The sequence below is a fragment of the Pezoporus wallicus genome, unplaced genomic scaffold (genome assembly GCF_028554395.1).
Source record: "Pezoporus wallicus isolate ANWC-B61680 ecotype Strahan unplaced genomic scaffold, APGP_CSIRO_Pwel_v1 contig_6468, whole genome shotgun sequence".
NCBI classification, from domain to species: domain Eukaryota; kingdom Metazoa; phylum Chordata; class Aves; order Psittaciformes; family Psittacidae; genus Pezoporus; species Pezoporus wallicus.
In genome coordinates this window covers 59932-81243 of record NW_026640026.1, presented here as the reverse complement: position 1 = coordinate 81243, position 21312 = coordinate 59932, and the positions used below count along the sequence as shown (strand labels likewise).

The following is a 21312-nucleotide window of genomic DNA, read 5'->3' as shown; positions in this document are numbered from 1 at the left end:
CCGCTCCACGTGTCCTGGCTGCCGGAGGGGGATAGGGCTGTGCTGGCTGGGGCGTATGTGTGTGTGTCCCGCATCCCGCTCGTTCGTGCAGGGACAGAAGGAATGACACTACCAGCCCCCAACTCTCGGCCCGCAGCCAGTGCGCGCACAGCTGTCTGGGTGTCGATAGGAACAATCCAGCTGTTTCAGGCAGGGGAGGTCTATCCCTCTCGATCAAATCTGTTGCGCAGTGTAAATGCCCCACCCCCCCCTCCGTGTCCTCCTCCCCTCCCTCTGTTGTCCCAGTCCCCCCCCGTCCCCCTCCCGGCTCCCAGCTGCTCAGACACGACACGGTGTTTGTCCTCCTGAACTGGTGAGATCAAGTGGGAAACGGCATCACAAGTGTAATCGACTGTAATAAATAAAATAGCTAGAGATGCGAGAGACATACGGAATTGAAATAAGAGCTCGTGTCCTTAAAGGGAACATCTGATAAGGCCACCGAGGAGGCATCTTGCGTGTGGGAAGGAATCCGACTTGCTGACATTCACAGCCTTCTGTACGTGGGGAAATCCTAAAGCAGCCTGGGAGCTTTCCCAGCTCCTCTGCATTCCCCCGCAGCTCTCTTCGATGGTCTGTAGCGAGGCTTTGTTTTTGTTGTAGCTGTTGGCTGGAAAGACAGAGGGGTTATGGCTAAAATATGCAGATGCAATTAATGGCTCGTTCATATGCATTTCTTGGCGGAGTCCCGTTTGTGCTGCTGGTGTCTCGACTCATGTCCGCAGTTGGCGCTTTCAGCCCACGACAATTTGGGCTTTTTTTTTTTGCAGTTTAGGAATGTCGGTGGCTCTCACTGGAAAATTACTTCTGGGATCTGCAGTGGGAATCCATCTCGGGTTAAAGAGAGACAGATTATTTGCACATCTATATCGCTCATTACCGTAACACATATATATTGCATATTATTTGCACGCACACACGCTCACACAAATTAGGGAAAAGCCTCCAAAGGAAAAAAAAAAAAAAGATCGGCTTGAGAGTAACATATTCATAATAATACGAGGGAAAGGTTAAATACAGTAAAGATGACAGCAAATTCGAAAGCAGGGTAAAAACAAGGACAAAAACCTCACACAAAGCGGTTAAATCCATTTGGCGGAAGGAAGAAACTAACTCAAGAACTCCACCAAGGGACAAACAGATGAAATGACACCACAACAGCACTAAGCCCACGCTGACCTTTCCTCTTTCTAAAGCGACGTGCTGTTCTGGTGTGATCCTATTGTGCTCTCTTCACCTCAGATCGCGACCACAGCCTCCCTCCGGCAGCTCCAGAGCTCCCACGGTTCGCTGCAGTGAATATACTGGGAGGTCGGCTGAATTACAGGGAGTGCTGACACTTGCTCGGTGTCTTTCACAGTGCTGCTAATCTGCTCCCCGTCTAGTACCATGTAACAGGCAGAAGTGAACAAATAATTCGTTGAGCAGCAGCCTTTCTGGGGGACTTTAAAACTTAAGAGTTTAAAAAAGGAAACCACAGATTTACTTCTAAGAAGATAATAACTACGTCTCTGCTTATTTAACTGAATACTAGCTAAGCATGGAGCCAGTTACTTTAGATCTTCTTTCACTCTGTCAGAATTCTGAACTAGATAATACACCATAAAAGTTACTGACAGAGCAAATATAATCTGTGTTGGATGACAGTGGTTAAATCTCGCATGAATATAATTGCTCATTCTTAAAGTAATATTTGAGGTCTGTTCAAAATAAAAAGTTCGTGCATTGGCATGATTCCATCAGCATTTCTGAGTTCTCACATTTATGGAAAATGATGAAAAGTAATATTTAGCTAAAGCTAAAGTGGTTGTGATTCTTGCAGTGTATATATATATATTCCTTACAATTCCCCAGTTCACAGTGATTAAGTTTTCTTTTTCTTTTTTTTCTTTTTTTTTTTTTTGACATTATTCTGTAGAAGCTGTTACGAAAGATCTTTAGCAGACAGCATTTTTGGACTTGTTTGTTTGGTGTTATTTCCCCGCAAGATGTTGACAAAAGCCTAACCATGCAGAAATGACACATAGATTATGTTTAAAATCAGAAAAAAAAATAATGAAAGGTCTTCATAAAGCATATGAATTCTCATGAGGGAAGGGAGATTTTGGTTAGATTTATGCTTCATATGCAGCTACTGGATTTCCTGGATTTGCAGGGATATAAATGAGTGCTGCATCCAGCCCAATTATTTTATAGGTTGGTTTGTTGTTTTTTTAATTGAAGTATTGTTCAGTTGCTCTGAATGCAAAATATAGCGGAGAAAAAAGCATTTAAGGTGAGTTTGGATGAATTCCCATCAAAAATCAAGGGAAATTATGAATCATTAGTGTATCTTCTACTTGAAGAAACACAATGAGACATTCAGGGGAGATAATTAAAATTGAATTTAATTTAAATGAAATGTATGAGAGCCAGGTAGCACTGACAAAGGAAAAAAAATGTGTTCATTGTTGCTGAAAATATTAAGTGGGCATGGCTGACATGTATATGAATCCACTAGCAGAGAACAACACAGTTACTTTTGGAAGTAATGTAGGATTTTCTTGTTACAACAGTTCCAAGGTTGGTATCATTAAAGAACATACCGAAGGTCTCAAAGTGCTTTGTAAATCATCACTATGAGATAAAAGGAAGTGCAACGACCTGCTCAGTCACCCAGCAAGGTGCTAACAAATGGGTTTTCCTAGATTAAGTTAGTCAGACCACAGTTTTGCACTTCTGTAGGCTTTTTTAACGTATTCCAGATTCACCTTAATATTTGTCTTTGAATAAGTGGCAATCATTCCTGCTTCATTTGGTGGACTGCTGGAAAGTCAAAGTAGCTCATTCTGTAGACAGTGTAAAAGAAGTTTGTGTTCCAGACAACCACATATTCAAATGAAAGTCTTATATCATGAAATTTGATGGATAGCAGTATAAAATATACTAAGCTGTTATAGATATATTAAGATACTTCTCAAGCTCCTGCTCCCACTTATTTCTGCCAGTTACCCTTTATATACAGAACTTAGTAAACAGACTTTGTAAAATCATTTTGTCTCTACACACTTTTGATGACTTCTCAATCTTCTAATATTTTTCAGTTCCATCTTTGCTGTGAGTTAAGACTTTCTTTTATTTTTAAATGAGAATCACCAGATCATAAAATCTTTTGTCTGATATTCCTAGTACATCCTGTGCAGCTTTAATTTATTATTAATATAATTCAGGATAGCATAAAAGATGTGGCATATCTTCGTGAATCTATGGTGTCAGCTGCCTGTTCAGTAGAAAAGAAAATACCCAAGCAAGATGGCAACTCTGCTGAGTTCAGAGGAGGAATCTTTGGTATTAAAATTCAAAGTCTGTTATGGATAACTGAATTCTGTGGTGCTCTAGTCCCTTCTGTAAGTTAATGCCAATATATGTTATTGACTATACCTAAAAATAGCCAAATAGACTTAATAATCCTTTTAAGTCTACATATATACTCACCTACTTAACTTGCGAACCTCAGCAAAAATAATCATTGCTCTCTGGTTGAAACAAGTGTCATACAAAAACATAGTTACTATAAATTAGGAAAATAAATATGTTGGCAGGAGAGTAGTTTAGATTAGAACCAAGATGTCGAATGCTCATCAGACAGTCTTATTTGGCCTTGTTCTGCAATGATTAAAACTGCTTTGCTAGGTGTTTTATAATGTTAGACTTGCCATTTCTTTTCATATGAAAAATGTAACATTACAACCCTTAGAGGTCACGTCGTTAGCTGTACAGTTCAGGAGCATACCATTTTTCCTTAATCCTTTTTTTGACCCTAACAGAGGCAAGACTATTCATTGAAAAAAGTAAGAGCTATTCACCTGCTACCATCTGCTGTTAATTGTGAGCAAAAGAAAGCAAGTGTGAAGAGGTGGAGTCCCTTATACCTTTCTCTGAACTAGATTAAAACATAAACTTATAGATCCATGCCTGTAGTGCACAAGTTTAGGGAAGAGCTTCGGCATTTAGCCGAGATGAGAATTAGAGGATGGGGAAGGGCCTGATTATATCATCTTAAAACAGGATCCTGTAAGAACCAATGGGAAAAAAATAAAGCTGGGTCCATCCAGTAGCCAAATATATTTTAGTCTGTTAAGTGCTGCTCTGTACGCTGGTAAACTCTGATAAGTTTTGCTTCTGAAATGTTTTGCACTGCTACGTTAATTCTTCAAAATAAGAGGGAAGGGGTTGTAGCCACCCTTCCTGTGAGGAAGATGACATAGCTTGACTTTGAAATCATTTGTTCTCCTGCTGCTTCTTTTGCACTTTTTCCCGTGCACAGGCAGTCATACTTTTATGCCTGCTTTAACTGTTTTGCAAAATTTCTTGGTGATCATGCTTTGCGTAATTACATTTTTAGCTTCCTTTATAAGAGTAATAAGTACTGTACAGAGTGGGGTTTTATGACCTACAATATATCTAGAGGAAAAGAGGCACCAATAAGTTTCCACATTTTTCATCTTCTGATAGAAGCCTGACATATCTTTCAGTTCATTCACTCTCTGAGATGATTAAAAAGTTGCTCTTCAACAAACTAAACCTCATCCAGGGCTCAGCAGGAAATAACTGCAATCTAAGCACATTAAAGAACAGACAGGGCAAACCAAAGTATACCTCTTTCTTTGCCTTTTAAGATCATGGGAAAAAGAGAAAAGCAGTCTAATATTGTGATAAAACTGGAAGCCTGCAACAGCTAGTTGATTGGTAAGGATACAGAAGTCAATAGAAGCACTTTGACTAAATAAGCTTTGCATTAGGCACCTAGTGAGTGAATGATGTTTAAAGCATTCATGTAGATCTTAAGCAGACGAGTGAAGAAGAAAATTATGTGCATTTTAATCAAAATGCATGCCATTAAACCACTTGGTGGTGTAAATGTTATTTTACCTGACCACAGAGATCGTGTTTATGGTTCAGAATAAACAGGGAGCACATCCTTGGGTGCTGAGTCCTATACTCTGGTAATGCAAGCACTCATGTGGCATAACCCCCCATACTTTTAAAATATATGCACATATAAAATTCTTATGTTGCTATTGATCTCAAAGTTCCGTACATTACTATGAACATCCACAGGGTCTTTTTACCCATTCATGTTTACAGAGAACATTTCTCTTGTCTTAGTTCTGTTTGAAAAATAATACAAGGTTTTTTTAGTTTCCTCGCATGAATTAAGTTCTGCATTCCTGATCATGCTGTTAGACTTCCTCTTTGCCTCAATTTTTAGTGAAGTTTTCAGTGAACCTTTCTTTAATATGCAGAACAGGGTTTGTTCATGATTTTCGTAATGAAGATGTATTCTACCTGATGTAATAGTATTGTCTGATAGTCCTTCTCTAGTAAATTGTCTTTATCTTTCTTTTTCTCTGCAGTTTCTATCTGATGAACTTTATAGCTGAAAATTTTATTATGTTGCTTTTTGTGTTATTAAGTTTAATCCCATTTCTATTACAGAAGTCATCAAGGTAAGTTGATTCTTCCTGTATGTTTTTATGATTTTGATGATTCTCACACTTGTTTTACCAGCAAATTTCAGCAGCATGCTCCAAATTTTTGTGATGTACTCTTTAATTTAAATGTCAAAAAGGCCTATTACAAGACAGCCCATGAAGAACCCTTTAACAGCTTCCATGTAAGGATACAAACACCTAACACAATCTGTTGTCCTCTGCTGACCAGTCAATTCTTTATCTTCTCAATCTTAACTAATACCTTTTCTATCAGATAGCGTCAAAAACTCTTTTGAAATCAGATAGGTGATATATTCTCCACTTGCCTTACTTTGAAGATAAGTAATTAAAGAAAGGTATCTTGTAAATCGTATAATCTACTCTTTGAAACCTTTAGATAGATTTCATTGTTTGCTTTGTACTTTTGTCTCATTGTTCATTCTTTGTTTCAAAAATTACTCTGTAACTTTAAATTCTAAAATCAACTAAAATCATATTGAGATTTATTATTGCCTTTCAGCTTCCTTTCTCAAATACAGGCAAGCCATCTGCTATTTTTCATAGATGACCATCCTGCCATACTTACTAAAACTCCTTGTTATAGACCTTTCAGATTAGTCCCTTAGGATTCTGCAGTGAAAGTTATCAAGACTCCTTGCTTTGAGTATTTTGTAGTCTTTGAATTGATTTAATTTCAGATATGATAATGCTTCTTCCACACCTTTACTTTCATTGATTGTTTTCCTCATTTCGACATCATGATCCTTGCTGAAAGCTGAAACAATGTGTACTTTATTTGGGTATCCCTAGGTATATAATTATAATTTTACTTATTTTTTGCCTATTTATAGCATGTCCTGCAAAAGTGAAGCCATTGTTTTCTTAGCAATTTTCTGGATAAGATGAAGATTTACATTTGACACTTCATTCAAGTCAGTAAGGTGACATACTATTTACACATTCTGCTATTTGCCACTGCATGCCTGTATGTCTGTCTTGTGTAAATATTGTCTGCATATTGATTACATCATTTATCTGCAAGTTCATTAATTTGCATGCCTGAATGCTTCATATTAAAAGAAGGAGAATGAGGGTGAAAAGGTAGGACAAAAGAGGCTAGATGACCTTAAGGTCCTTTCTAACCCTAACTGTTCTATGATTCTATGATATCTAGCCAAAAGGAACTTAGCACTTTCAGAGTTGAATAGTGCATAGAGAGATGGAGAAGCAGGTAAATAGAAACTGAAAAAGTATGACATTTAATAAGAACAGAACTGTCCAGAATGTCAAAGGTCAATCCAGACAAAAACAGGTGCTACAGCTTCCCAGACAGAAAGTATGTATGTATACACACACATATACATATATGCTTGAAGTCCTTGATGAACAAGCAAATCCATATGCTAGATTAAATCATTCCATGAAGATTCTTTTATGAAGTACCTTAAAGAATTTAGAGAGATAAATTAGAGAGGATTAGAAATAAAATATTGGGGTGTGTACAGATTGTGTTGGTGTTTTTTTAAAAGATTTTATGAACAAATAAAGTCAAAATTTTACAAGGGAGAAATGAGAAAAAACAGGTTTCAGAAGGCTGAGGGTATTCCAATTTTAATGTTAAAACTATGCACCAACACAGCTGGGTAAATCTACTGTTTAACTAAGTTGTTAATATTTCATTCATTAACTTTTGTTTTTCTTTCAAAAATATTTTTGTACTAAAATTCTTTTTTTTTTTTTTTCTCAAGGCAGACTACATGACTTGTAGTGTGGTTTAAAAAGTATATATTTCATTAACTACACTTCCAAAAAGTTTATGAACTCAAAGTGATGAGGTTTTCTAGTTTTCATCTAATATGTCATTCTTGGAAGAAGTTATTGACTTAACTTAGTATTATTACTACTCTGAAAGTTATAAGTAAGAATGATAACATCCGCTATTATGACTTCATGACACTTCAAATAATATAACCCTTTTTTTTAGTTGTTTATTATTTTTCTGAGCTTTAGCACATAACTTCTTTCCAGACCTAAAGTTTTGGTTGAATTTTTGAAAAAAGTCAGACTGATTCAATGACAGCTGACAATGAAGCTGGGTTATTTTGCCCATGATCAAATTTATAGACAATCTTATTTAAATAATTTCAGCACTTTCATAAATTTTGCCATGAACTTGAGCTTTTGAGTGGCTATCTTTTCTGAGTATTTCATCTTAATATTAAAATTCATCCACCCAATTTTGTTCAACTTGCAATCCACAAAAAAAATTGTAAATTGGTAAGGACTTCACATATTTAGAAAATAAGTTCCCTGAAAGTTTCACTCACACTGTGTGCAGCCCATGTCATCATGTCAGTCAACATGTGGTTGACTGATGATACTTTCTTGAAGATTTTGTCTCTTTGCCCAGAAACTATTGTCCTCCAGTATTATGTGACCTCTCTTTTGGCACATTACAATGTGGAGCAGGAAGTTGCAATGTTTGAACACAGAAGGGTGAAAGTTAGATCTGCATGGAGAGAAAAGGCTAAAGAAAGTTTATGGACTGTCCTAAGTCCATAAATGATGCCAAAAAATAACTGTGAAATTTGCTATAAAAATATCCCATTCATGGTAACATGAATCATAACATTGTATATGTTTAGTTGTTGTTCAAATAGCAGACCAAAACTCTATGGTCCTGATGACCAGCTACATAAACATCACTAATATAGCTCATGATTAAACTTTTGCTCTCCGTTTTGTTGGGTTTTTTTTGATAAAACAAAAGAACTGTTATAAAGAAAACTATTTATATTGCTAGATCAAATGCTCAGAAGTTAGCAAATACCACAATAATACTGTCAGCAGACCCTTAATTCAGATGCCACTGCACCATCCATTGCAATGTCTGACTGCAGTCTACTTACATGTTCACATACTCTTTCTCCACTGGATTCAATTTGGAATCAATCAAACAAAAACCCAATTTATTTCATTGAACACAAATTAACAAATACATATTAAATAAATAAATGCATTTTAATAAATTAAGATATACTTATATTTAATCACACAAAACAAAGTTAGGACTAAATACGAAATTATTTTTTTCCATAGTCAGAGCTTGTCTCAAAGCCTTGTTTACTGCACATTGTTCAGATAACATCATGGACAGAGAACTGTTAAGTGGATTTTTTATGATGTACAGCACTATACAATAACGAACACTGTACAATAAAGAATTAAAAAATGTTATTTAGTTTGTGAAGAACTATGCTATACCATCATAGAATAGTTAGGGTTGGAAAGGACCTTAAGAACATCTAGTTCCAAACCCCCTGCCATGGTCAGAGACACCTCACACTAAACCATGCCACCGAAGCTTTGTCCAAACTGGCTTTGAACACCAGCAGTGATGGAGCATACACAACCTCCCTGGGCATCCCATTCCACTGCCTCACCACCCTAACAGTAAAGAATTTCTTCCTTATATCCAGTCTAAACTTCCCCTGTTTAAGTTTGAACTCGTTACCCCTTGTCCTGTCACTACAGCCCTTAATGAATAGTCCATCACCAGCATCCCTATAGACCCCCTTCAGATACTGGAAGGCTGCTAGGAGGTCTCCACACAGCCTTCTCTTCTCCAGGCTGAACAGCCCCAACTTTCCCAGCCTGTCTTCATACGGGAGGTGCCCCAGTCCCCTGATCATCCTCGAGGCCCTCCTCTGGACTTGTTCCAACAGTTCCATGTCCTTTTTATGTTGAGGACACCAGAACTGCATACAGTACTCCAAGTGAGGTCTCACAAGAGCAGAGTAGAGGGGCAGCATCACCTCTTTCGACCTGCTGGTCACGCTCCTTTTGATGCAGCCCAGGATAGGGTTAGCTTTCTGGGTTGCAAGCGCACACAATGCCGGCTCATGTTCATTTTCTCATCAACCAGCACCCCCAAGTCCTTCTCCGCAGGGCTGCTCTGAATCTCTTCTTTGCCCAACCTGTAGCTGTGCCTGGGATTGCTCCGACCCAGGTGGAGGACCTTGCACTTGTCATGGTTAAACTTCATGAAGTTAGCATCAGCCCACCTCACAAGCGTGTTAAGGTCCCTCTGGATGGCATTCCTTCCCTCCAGGGTATCAACCGAATCACACAGCTTGGTGTCACCAGCAAACTTGCTGAGGGCGCACTCACTCCCACTGTCCTTGTCACCAACAAAGATGTTGAACAAGACCAATCCTAACACCAGTTCCTGAGGGACACCACTCGTTACTGGTCTCCAGCCGGACATTGAGCCGTTGACGACAACTCTTTGTGTGTGGCCATCCAGCTAGTTCTTTATCTACTGAGTGGTCCATCTATCAAATTGATGTCTCTCCAATTTAGAGTCAAGGATGTCATGTGGGACAGTGTCAAATACTTTGCACAATTCCTGGTAGATGACATCAACTGCTCTACCCCTGTCCATCAGTTCTGTAGCCCCATCAGAGAAGGCCACCAAATTGGTCAGGCAGGATTTCCCCTTAGTGAAGCCATGCTGGCTTGTCACCAGCCACCTTGTTGTCTTGCATGTGCCTTAGCATGCCTTCCAGGAGAAGCTGCTCCAAGATTTTGCCAGGCACAGAGGTGAGACTGACTGGTCTGTGGCTTCCTGGCTCATCCATTTTCCCCTTCTTGAAACTGGGGGTTATATTTCCCTTTTTCCAGTTGTCGGGAACTTCACCTATCATTTTTTTTCAGATATAATGGACAGTGGCTTAGCATCTTCATTTGCCAGCTCCTTCAGGACCCGCAGATGTATTTCATCAGATCCCATGGACTTGTGTACACCATTCAGGTTCTTAAGATGGTCTCGAACCAGATCCTCTCCTACAGTGGGCCTAGGGTCTTCATTCTCACAGTCCCTGCATCTGCCTTCCAAGACTTGGGTGGTGTGGTTAGAGCCTTTGCCAGTGAAGACTGAGGCAAAGAAGTCATTCAGAACCTCAGCCTTCTCCAAATCCAGGGTAGCCAGTTCTCCTGAGAGCTTCCAGAGGGGGCCTACATTGTCCTTAGTCTGTCTTTTACTCACTACGTACCTATAGAATCCCTTCCTGTTATCCTTAACATCCCTAGCCAAGTTTAATTCTAACTGGGCCTTAGCTTTCCTAACCTGGTCCCTAGCTTCCCAGACAACATCCCTGTATTCTTCCCAGGCCGCCTGTTCTTGCTTCCACCTTTTATAAGCCTCTTTTTTCCTTTGAAGTTTCCTCAGGAGCTCCTTATCCATCCAAGGAGGTCTCCTGGCCCTCCTGCTGCACTTCCTTCTAGTTAGGATGCAACACTTCTCAGCTTGCAGTAGGTGATCCTTGAATATCAAGCAAGAGTCTTAGGCCTCCCTGCCCTCTAGGACTATATCCCATGGAACCTTACTCCTGAAGAGGCCAAAGTCTGTTCTTTTGAAGTCCAGGGCAGTGAGCTTGCTGCACGCTCTTCTCACTGTCCTGAGGATCTCGAATTTGACCATCTCATGATAGCTGCAACCAAGGCTGCCCTGGAGAGTCACATTTCCAACCAGCCCTTCCCTGTTGGTGAGCACAAGGTCAAGCATGGCACCTCTCCTTGTCGGCTCCTCTATTACTGTAGGAGGAAGTTGTCTTCCACACAGTCGAGGAACCTCCTGGATTGCTTGTGCCAGGCCGTACTGTCCTTCCAACAGATGCCAGGGTGGTTGAAGTCCCCCATGAGAACAAGGGCCTGTGAGCATGAGGCTTTTCCTATCTGTCTATAGAGTGCTTCATCCACAGAGTCCTCTTGATCAGGCTGTCTGTAACAGAACCCCACAGGAATGTCTCCCGTCGCTGTTCTCCCTTTAACCCTGACCCGCAAACTCACTGTTGACTGCTCACCTGTCCCCAGACAGAGCTCCATACTCTCCAGCCTATCCCTAACATAAAGGGCAACTCCCCCTACTCACCTGCAGCGCCTGTCTTTCCTAAAGAGCCTGTAACCTTCCATTCCAACACTCCAGTCATAGGAGCATCCCACCATGTTTATGCGATGCCTATTATATCATACCCCCATAGATGTGCACACATCTTTACATTACATTATACTGGGGGTCGTTATGATTTCAGTATTCAAAATTGGAAAGTAACACAAAGATATGGGTCAAAAATATGCATATTTGGGATTTTTAGTTTGAGTTTTTTAGGTCCGTATTTTGGGAAGAATTTGGGAAGAAGCTTAGAATTACATAGCTTTTACATCTGCAAAACAAAACTTTTACTGGCATGCTCATTGTTCTGCAAAATGGTCACAGGATTCCTGGTAAAAACTCAGAAACAGGTGAGATCACAATAAAAATGTTTTATTCCATGTCTTAATTGTCACAAAATAATTCTATGATAGAACCGTTGTCAGTATCCAGCTTTAAAGTACAATGTTCTAACACTATGACACACTGTTTTCCTCTTTGATTTCACTTCAGAGAAGGTCAGAGAATTCTGTACAATGAAGAAAGTAGGGGCCTTGAGGGTACAAGATCTGACTCTAAAGAAAGACTATGCACAATATAAGTGAGTAGAACTATGATTCTACGTATAACTTAATTTCAGTAATTTTCTAACTGTGAAATAAGCATTTAATGTTTTGAACCCAATGTCATTTTAATATAGTTGTGTGACATAGAATAATTTCTATTGAAGACAGAGGACAGCAATGATCCATATCTTTACAAAAGAAAATGCATTTAGGTACACAGCACTCCAAAGAAGGAACTGGGATGGGGAAGGACTGAGGGGAAGGACTTTTGAAAAAGCATAAGTGGGAGATGCACAGATGGTAAAAGTTCCCAAATGTTCTAGTCTTCTCTCTGGGCATCTTTTGCTATATAAGTGTGATAACATTTGCTAGAAGGCATGATTAAGGCTTTGCAGATGGAATATAATGTAGTGGTAAGACTTGAAAGATGGAAGATTCAGACATGAAATGGATTCCATTAAAGAAATTAGGGTCAGGTCCAGAGGAGTAACACAGGTGTAATAAGAACTAAATATTGTTCTATAAACAAAACATAAATTGGCATCAGTAAGTTTACTGGGGTTAGGGTAGGCTGGAAAATCTGTGAAAGAGAAGAACTGAGTCATCCAAGGATAGCTCTGTTTTTCTCAGAGGAATATGTAATGTAAAACATACAGGCAGTTCAGAAAACTATTTAAAGCCATTTGACATACAGCCACCCTACATTCAATTAAGTATCCTAACTACTAGGCTACAGAACTGGGTAAGTTTTTCTCCCCACATTTCCTCCATCCTACACTTCCTTCAACTTAGGGCAAGTCTCATGTCCACTATGCTGTATGTCAGGTAGGAAGAAAGCACCATGAGGACAACCTGGAAATATTTTCATGTTGAGGTAAATGGAAGAAAGTCATACCAGATGAACTGATTTACTGAGGCCCAGTTTCAGAGAGTCCTACCCAACATATACACATATGATTGTATTTATATATTTGTAAATATATGTCTATTTGTCTACCTGATAAAAGCAAGGAAATATTTGGCAAGGAGCTGCTTCTATAAACTGCTAGTGTTTTCAGTAGGACATCAAAACTATTTATCAGTGCACTGTCAGATTTCTCAGGTTAGATTCATTGGCAGAAAGACTTGGAACTAGTAATTTAGGATGCTTTTGTTTTTGTTATGCATACCTTAAAAGCAGACATACTAGCTTTTTAGAAAATAGTTTTGATTTTAATTAGCAAGAAAGATTAGATGTCGACTAACTGCCTGTAGAAGAATTGAAACATCATTACTGATCCTCAGTTATGCTGGACATTTAAGGTCTGAGACTGACAACAGTCTATGTAATAGTGCTTTCCTATCACATAAGCACTACCATCAAAGCCACCATTCAAGGCCACTGTCACATCTGACTTACTGATTCAAAAAAAATGACCTTTGGGCCAGAGGACTAGCATGCCATGAAATACTATTTTAAAAATATTTTGCTCTTCATAAAGGGAAAAGAAAGCTTCAGGTCTTGCTTTATCTTTACAACTGTAAGATTTCTGTTAGTGATTCTTCATTATATCTGATTGCAAACTGGATAGAGACAAAAATATTCTCATCTTGCATTTGTTCTATGGGACTTGAGACATATTTATGAAGAAAAAAAGCATACCTTCTAAAAAAAGGGTGCATTTCCATTTTAAAGAAGGATGTCAGAGAACCAAGCTCTCCTATTTGATGTACAAGTATACTGTGGCCAGAATCACGCTTGTATTCTGCTCTTGATAAAGTCTTTGTTTGACTGACTGGCTTTCTTCAGTGTTTTGTTTCCCAGAGCTGTTTATCCTTCATAAAAGTATCTGTGTGCCAATTTAAGGCATTCTGAAGTCAGTTGGAAACATAAGCGTGTATCAATCAGTTGGAAATGTAAGTGTGTATTATGGGACTTTCCTTTACTTCAACGTGGTTAGTGAATATGTTCCCATGACTTTTAAATGGACTGGTGCCTCAGCACATTTTCAAAATTACTCTATTTGAAGACATTTCCATTTATAATGGGGCTTAAATCTCATTTCCCTCAATATCTGCCCTCAGTCTTTTTTTAAGACCTCTCTGGAAAAAAATTATCTCAGCTGCTGCTCCTGCTCTTAATGCTTTCCTGCTATCTGTAAAAGCAGAAACTAACTGATGCCTTACTCTGGTACTCAGAGCCAGTATGCAGACACTGCACTATCTTCCATTCCTGGCTGAAGAGCTCTGTGCTACCATTTCATATTATCTACACACACTGCTTCTGCTTTGTGCATCTGCTAAAGTTTCACTTTAGTCTCTGTGACTTCACACTATCCCTGTAGGAATTTAGAGTGAGACTGGAAAAGATTCCCTTAATTTCAAGCTACTGCAGATCCTAATTGGGGAAAAAAAAAAAAACAACAAACAAAAAACCGTTACCTGAAGTAGTAGTACAGACAGAGTTCTGGATAAGGGGAAGGACGGAAAATAGATGGGGATATAAAGAAGATGAGAAAAGAGGTGGAAGTTGTACTATTTGACTGTGTCCTTCATTTGCTGAGTCAGCAGGGGCCAAGAACTCTGCAGGGGCACACTTACCCTTCACATTTCTCCACAGAAATCCCATCAGGCCAACCAAATTGCCAGCAATTGAGAAGCCATGCTGGAAGCTGTATCCAGCTATTCTCATTCAGTGTGAAGGTTACTGGTGGTGTAGAGGTAGTGGGAGGGGAAATACGGAAAACATTCTAAGACTATGCCTTTCTCATACAATAAAAGGAAGCATCAAATATGTGACCAAATCTGGGCTGTTCACTGCTGTAGTTCTAAAGCACATAAAGAATTAAATATTAGGGGAAGATTTGGCTACTACTTTAGAAAGACACAATGTCAGGCAAACTGAAAAGAAAAATATTCATGGAGAAAAAACTGGAGGAAATTGAATAAATTTTACTATAGAATTTGTATTTTAATTTCAAAATCAAAAGCTTTTACTTGTAATCTTTTTGTCAAGTTATCTGAAGGAAATTTCTTGGATCTCTACTTGGCCTTTGCAAGGACATGTAACTTTAATCTCCATTTAAAAGGCTTAGTTAAAACAAAATGCCTTCTCTGGACCTCTTAACATGCTATGTTCACTCAAGTGCAAGTATTGAACTGAGTTATAAAACAAAGCAAAATCTATCAACACTACATCAAAGAACCTAATAATCTATGTAGGGAAAGCTCCAGAAGAATATATCATGATTTATGTGAACAATTAGTAAAAGACCAACTGCACTTCAGTCCTTCAGTTCAGTGATTCCTGGTGAGTGAGACTGCTTCTCTCACCAGAGAAATGTGCTAGCATTAAAGGTGAGGCACAGAACAAAGTATAATGCAAAGAATGTATTAAGTTAGTCTCTGTGCACAGACTGGAACTGCTGTCAGTAGCAAACTGAAGGAAGGAAGATGGTCAGGTACAGCAGTGTTAAAAAAAAAAAAAAAAAAAAAGAAAATGGGGGAGAAAAGGACAGCACAGTAGTCCAGAAAAACCTGATACCATTATTTTGTTTCTCTGATCACAGCAAAACATCTTAGATAATCCAATACTCCTCTGTCACATCACCTTAATTTCCTGATGGCTAGTTGTAGTTTGGCATCAGCATTTTGTGTCATCCTGGAGAGCTGAGGTACTCTTATATGATTAGGTCTCTCGATGGTGCTTTATTGATTAAGTCTTTGCATGACCTAAGCAGTTTACAAGGGGACCAGTTTTTAGGCTGCTGTAGAGAAGAAGTCATCATTCAAAATTGTTGGTCCTTTGTGTTTGATGTGAGGTATTATGGTTTCAGGAGGAAAACTTAAATTTTATTTTGGAATTGACTTCATTTATTTATTTATTTGTTTTCACTGAATGAAACTTATTTTCCATAAGCCTCCCAAAGCTTTGACAACTGAGGACAAAAAAGTGTCCCAGGAGTAAATTAGCCTGTTGTTTACAAGAACACTTACCACCCCATGAGTTTTATGAATCACCAGTTCACATTCAGTAAGGCTGGATATATGTGTCACACTAGCAGTGAAGCAGAGAGCAGAACAGAAACTAATATTCTTCCCTGAAGGATAACACAATTATACTTCATTGTACTAATGAGCAGTTGAAGCTCGTTATCAACTTTTTCTACTATCTTGCAACTGTTAAACTGGTACTTGGGGCAGATTTCTACTAGTCTTAGTTAATTTTAAATTTTTTCAAAGTTTTATGTAAGACTTTGTAATTTTTTTTTTTTTTTTTTGCTACAAAAGATAAGCAGAAAATTAGCTACATTATTCCCAGCAATGTAGAATTACTGATGAATGTTAACTCAAGATGCAGTGAATACTAAAGTGTGCTATAGATGCTGACTTGCTGCTAGAAGCAATCAGAAAAAAACAGGTCTATTAGGCTTCTCATAGAAACTTGCATTCTTATAAATTAGATTTTAATATAGGAAGGATTTTTTTTGCAACTCTTCAAAGATTATGCATTAAGAATGTATGTCTATAAAAAAAAAACAAAACCAAAAACCCAAGCCAATAAACACTGCAGTTGTGATACTAATCTTACTATATTTCTGTCCAAAATTGGCAATGAATACAGATTTAGGCACATTCAGCTTGTGAAAAAAATGACTGAACAACAATGTTCTTATTCAACTAGAATCACTGTTCTTCAAATATTGAAACTGAATATACATGTTTAATTTTCTTTTGCAATACTGTGACTGTGAGACACCATGCATGTTTAAGACAGTGGTTTGATCCATTGTACTTTTGGGGTAGCTTCTGAAGTATTCAGGGCATGTCAGAATGGATGTTAACAACCATAATTAAGTTTTCTGCTGCTGCTCTCTGCCACTTTAACAAAGTGCTCTTTAACTGTAAAGATGCCTTCCTACAATCACATCTGTATCATTTCCTTGTAAAATCTTTGGTGGCAGGATGGGATCAGTAGCATGACCTTTGATTAGAGACCTTACCATGAACCAAACATTTTCTTTCTTTCCATGCCACTGGGAATTTACATACATTTCTGGTGAGTCCCTAAGAACTCAGGGAAAGCTGATGCAAACAGACAGCTGTTTTCCAAGCTTTATTTCCCTCTTGCTCACCAAAGGACGGTGGGAGCAAGCTTGTTCTCCTGTAGACTTCAATTCTATTCCTAATTCGTCAACAGATGGCAGTAGAAAACTCCCTACCTATCTTCAGACCAAAGGCCTTACAAATTACCCTAGCAGTAATAGAGTAAGAAAAAACATTCAAATCATTGTTGCCTAAGTTTTCTACATATATATAATGCACTCTAGCGTTTTCAGTGCAGTGAGAAAATCTCCTAAAGATTAATTTTATGATGAATCTGAATGACCAGAAGCAGCTGCTGTGCTTGGAATGACTCTTTCTGGTCACCTTCTATTTTTAAATGATTTTTTATTGATGTACTTTATTTTTCTGGTTGTGAAAGAGTATATTGAATATAGATATAGAAAACAATTATTATAATAATAAGGTTAGACAGGGGAAGTTCAGGTTAGATATAAGGAAGAAGCTCTTTACTGTGAGGGTGGTGAGGTACTGGTACAGGTTGTCCAAAGAAGTGGTAAATGCTCCATTCCTGGCAGTGTTCAAGGCTGGGTTGGACAGAGCCTTGGGCGACATGATCTAGGGTAAGGCATCCCTGCCCATGGAAGGGGCATTGGAGCTGGATGATCTTGAGGTCCTTTCCAACCCAAACCATTCTATGATTCTGTGATTTGCTTTTCCTACAGGTAGATTGCTGTGATAAAAAATGAGTTCTCTGATCTCAGTAAAGACTTTTTCAAAAGTCATCATTAGAGTGACAGAGCAAGTAATTTAATAAGTTTTCTAGACATGCCTCACTAGATTTTGGTTTTTCATTAATTCCTCCCCCTTCAAATGAAGTAGATGATATAATAAGCTTAGTGAATTCTTTATATAGATTGAAAAATTAAGATGCATGAAATATGCAGTAGTTACTTATTCCATTTTTTAAAGGATGTGGATCTCTTGGCATTGCCAACCAAGGAAAAAGCATTACCATAACAATTTCTGAGAGGCATTTTCTTTTGTAATCTATAATAGTGGGTGTCTGATATAGGAAACCTTGTATTATATACTTCTTTTTTAGCCTCAAGGCACATGAATTAGGCCTAGAGTTCCTGATTTCTAGTCCCATATCTTTCACTGACTTATCTTAATAATTCTTTGCACTTCACAATTTGCCAGCATGTTTCCTGTGGTGAGAGAAACTGATTTCAAAGGAGAGGAAGAAGGAGAGAAGAAATGGCTCTTTTAGGCGCTGCTGGAAGGAGTGTTCTAAACATAATGGAAATGTTTGAATCCTCTGAGCCAATGATTTAAATTGAGGTAGGTTTGACTCAAATCTTTGTCAAGAGGTGATCACTGATTTCCCTTCAATTTAATAGGTGCATTTTTTTTAGATTAGACTTCAAACACTGACAATGTGTTGCCTGTGAGAGTATGCTACTGAGTTCCAATGTTCTTGGCAAGGGAAAGTGTATGTCCTAGAAGCAGTGCAGAACATTTTGCCTCTACACACTGTTCTATGGAAATCTTGGGGGAAAGCCAGCATAGTGTCAAAACTGTAAAGACTGAAGCTTCATTTTTTTAAACGTTTTTGCTTGTTGCTTTCGTACTGTTACTTCTGGTTTGTTTTTTTTTTTTCTGATCTGGGTTTTTTTTTTCTTCTCTAGGGAAACAGTTAAACTTCCCATAGTAACATGCTTTGGTTCCATAAGCAGAAATATTTCTTGATGTGTACTCTTCCCCTGAGTTTTGCTGTCTAAGTGGTCATCCATCTGCACAGAGCTTAAGGTGCCTGAGGAAGGCTAAGGCCCTGTGTAGTCCACAAGTGGTACTTTTATAAAATTCCATCAAAAGTGTGACTTGTACGGCTGGAAGTATGATATGAGAACTTGTGGGCAGTCAAGGTCTGGCTCTGCAGTGGAGGACTCTGCGTGTACATGTATGTTTATGTGTGTATGCATTTGACTGTGGCAGTGCAGATAGGGAGACAGACCTGTTGCAAGATTGTTCATACTGTCTATAGGTTTACTTTGGAGTAAATTACACCCATCTGAAGTTTTCCTGAGAGAAAACTAGCTGTAACAGTTCAAAAGGGAGCCCAGGAGCAAACTGACATGCAAGCAGTGTAAACAGTCAATGAATTGCAGAGTGAAGTGAAATGGAGTGCTAAGTTGTTTGACATCATGCATAGGTGACTTGGCTCACACATATCTTGTCAACTCTATCTGTATGGCAGTGATGTCCTGAGGAGACATGCCTGAAACACCATTTCCATATCTTGAGTTAACTCTGCAAAGATTCCTGCACAAAGACGTGCACAGCATAACTAGTTCTTATTCTTTCATGCCCATCTCCTTGTTTTTGAAAGCATTTTGGTGTCAATTTCTTTTACTTCTCATGTATTTTGTGTTCAAAATATTTTAATTTTTCCATTCCAATACATCTCTAATGCAACATAGAAAAATTAAATAACAATTTACTTCTATTGCAAATTATTGTTTCCAGTAGAAGACCTTATTTTCAAAGACCATTCTTTGTGGTCTTGTCATATATTTCAAAGTTGCTCTTGATAATTTCTGTTATCTCTATTTTTAACATGCCTGTTAATTTTTTAAATTTTTATTTTTTGCCAAAGCATCTTACTTTTGTCTAGTTCTACCCAGTTCTTAGAAAATTGCATTTCTGTCTTTATCTTCCCCTTATCCAAATTCCTATAAGAAATTTTATTTCAGTAAAAGTATCTTCAGTAAGAGTAGTAGATTACATCAATATTTGCCTTGTACTGTCTGATCTGTAATTGTCTTTTAAAGAGAAATTTTCCTGGTTCATTTGGTAGAGACTAGACAGAAAAATAAGAGAACTTTTGAGAACATGCCATTACAAACCTTATTTCCATCTTTTTTTTTTTTCTTTTTTAAACGTAAGAAAGCATATGTCTGTAATAAATTTGAAGTATTCTCTTGTTTTGGGAAGGCCTGTCATTTTGAATGCTGCTCTTTAAAATAATGTTGGAAGAATATTGTCCAGTAGTAGCTCACTAGGTATTCTTAAAAGAGAGCTCTGCTCTGATAGAACAAGACATCTAACATTTAGAAAAAGGAATAAGAGCCCAAATGCAAAATTGTACTTGTTTCTTTGCTAGATAACTTTAGATGGCTTTTTATGCAGCCTGTACTGATTTTTAATTAATTGTACAAAGATGTTAAGCATTTTAAATAACTGTGATGTAACCTGTCATTTCCTTTTATGCACTGGGACTCCTAAAATTGCCGTAGAAAATGATTTTCTGATACATTCACTTTTCTGTGTCTTTCATGTAAAGAACTTAGTCAAGAATGGAATTATGACACCCTTCTATTGGAACATAAAACCACAGCCATCTGGTATGTATGTGTTCCATCATTTTTCCAATTTCTCTGCTACAGTCTATTTTAGTACTTGGGAGAACCTTCTTTGGTGCTTTTGTCAGAGTGAAAAATTAATGCTGAGAAGTATACAGTCTATATTAGTAAGATCTTCTTTTCCCAATCTACTCCTTGCTGAACGGTTTGGTAAGTATTTAAAATTGCTTATATTCATGGATTGTTCTACAAATATGACATTTCAAAGAATTGCTGAATTCGTCATCATTAAATTAATTAATGTAATTAATTTAATTAATTTCCCAGTAGATCTTTATAATGCAAAACAAAATCTTGCTATCTCTCAGTTCATCTACTCAGTGTCTAGAACCATTTTTTTTAAGGGAAACACAAACAGGAAGCAATCCAGTTGATTTATGAAGAGTCATGCTATATAGCAATTGGATGTGGACAGATAGTCAACAAGGTGTCATTGTTTAAGCCCAGCCGGTAACTCAGAACCACGTAGCCGCTCGCTTGCTCCTCCCCCTTCCTTCCCTCCACTCCCGGAGGGATGGGAAGGAGAATTGAAAGAATGTAACTCCCTCGGGTTGAGATAAGAACAGTCCAGTAACTAAGGCATAACACAAATCACTACTGCTACCACCAATAATAATAATGATAAGGGAAATAACAGGGGGAGTGGATACAACCTCTCACCACCCGCCAGCCAATACCCAGCCTGACTCGAGCAGTGATCTAGCTCTTCTGGGTAACAGCCCCCAGTTCTACATCCTGGGCATGACGTGCTGTGGTAGTTTGGGTGAGGTGTCCTGTCTCTGCTTCCTCCCAGCTTCCCCTCCTCCCTGGCAGGGCATGAGACTCACAAAGTC

At 38.2% G+C, this 21312-nt stretch overlaps 1 long non-coding RNA gene across 1 annotated transcript in view; it reads left to right on the top strand.

Moving 5' to 3' along the window:
- LOC130603382 (uncharacterized) overlaps positions 1-21312 on the top strand; it is a 33255-nt gene that overhangs the window by 213 nt on the left and 11730 nt on the right. The gene's annotated exons all lie outside the window — the stretch shown is intronic.